Source organism: Vollenhovia emeryi, unplaced genomic scaffold, assembly GCF_000949405.1.
Source record: "Vollenhovia emeryi isolate VEMERY1.0 unplaced genomic scaffold, V.emery_V1.0 DF947153.1, whole genome shotgun sequence".
In the NCBI taxonomy this organism is placed as follows: domain Eukaryota; kingdom Metazoa; phylum Arthropoda; class Insecta; order Hymenoptera; family Formicidae; genus Vollenhovia; species Vollenhovia emeryi.
In genome coordinates, this window is record NW_011959213.1 from 1 (window position 1) to 1,073 (window position 1,073).

The 1,073-nt window shown below is 29.8% G+C and overlaps 1 non-coding gene across 1 annotated transcript; it reads right to left on the minus strand.

Moving 5' to 3' along the window:
- Positions 1-641: 641 nt before the first annotated feature.
- Trnat-agu lies at positions 642-714 on the minus strand. The gene has a single exon. It is a non-coding gene; the product is annotated as a tRNA-Thr (tRNA).
- Positions 715-1,073: the final 359 nt, after the last annotated feature.

Below are 1,073 nucleotides of genomic sequence, written 5' to 3' on the forward strand. Positions count from 1 at the left end.
CCTCCATTTTTTTCCGGGTGCATATGTGTATACAATAAATTCTTTGCATTTCTATGTATGTGCATGTGTGTAGCATTAATAAATCATATTTTCTTAAAGATATCCTAATCATGTAAAATTATCTAATTATAGTTATATAAAAGAGAAAAGATACAAAATTACGAGATTGTCATGTTTATATATATGTTACATCTAATTTTATATGTCTTATTTCTTTTACTTCTATTTTTTATTAATTTAATTTGTAATACTCGATTATTGATCTGTTTAGTATAATTATTACTGTTTTAATTATAGAATTATACTAACTTTATTTCTTCATCGGTAACAGGATTATTAATCGGTGTGAGCAAAAACGGCAATAAAGGATATCCACCATCACCGACGAGTAGCCCATCTAATTGGCGTTGTCTGTACCGTATATATATACGAGAATTTTGGAATATGCGGCTATCGTGCTCACTTCCTGGCCATTCTGGGACAATATCTAGTATTTCAGTACGTGGTCCGACAATAATCTGTAAAAATAAGTAAACAATTATAATGGTTGTAAATAAAATAATGTTTACGTCTAAAACATAATCAATATGTCAAAAATTTATTGACCATGTCTAGCAATTTTTAATTTATTGCGAAAATATTACCTCAGCCAGGGTTTGAACCTGGACCTCCCTCTCACTAGGCGGGCGTCTCAACCAATTCGACCACCGAGGGTTGAGACGCCCGCCTAGTGAGAGGGAGGTCCAGGTTCAAACCCTGGCTGAGGTAATATTTTTCGCAATAAATTAAAAATTGCTAAACATGGTCAATAAATCTTTGATGTTGCTTACTGCTAGCGACTTTTAAGAATATTATATTAGATAATATGTTTATATAGTAAGATTATAATTTGTGCATATTTTTGTTTTTGCGTAAATGCTGTAAATAACTTAAAATCATTACATATGAATTTTCAATAGAAATATTGGTTAATTTGTATTGTTTAATTTATAATAAATACCTGAACATTTAAAGAAAAATATCCTTTCCGATTGCGATATATTTCATAAATATTTTGAAATCTTGTGTGAGTT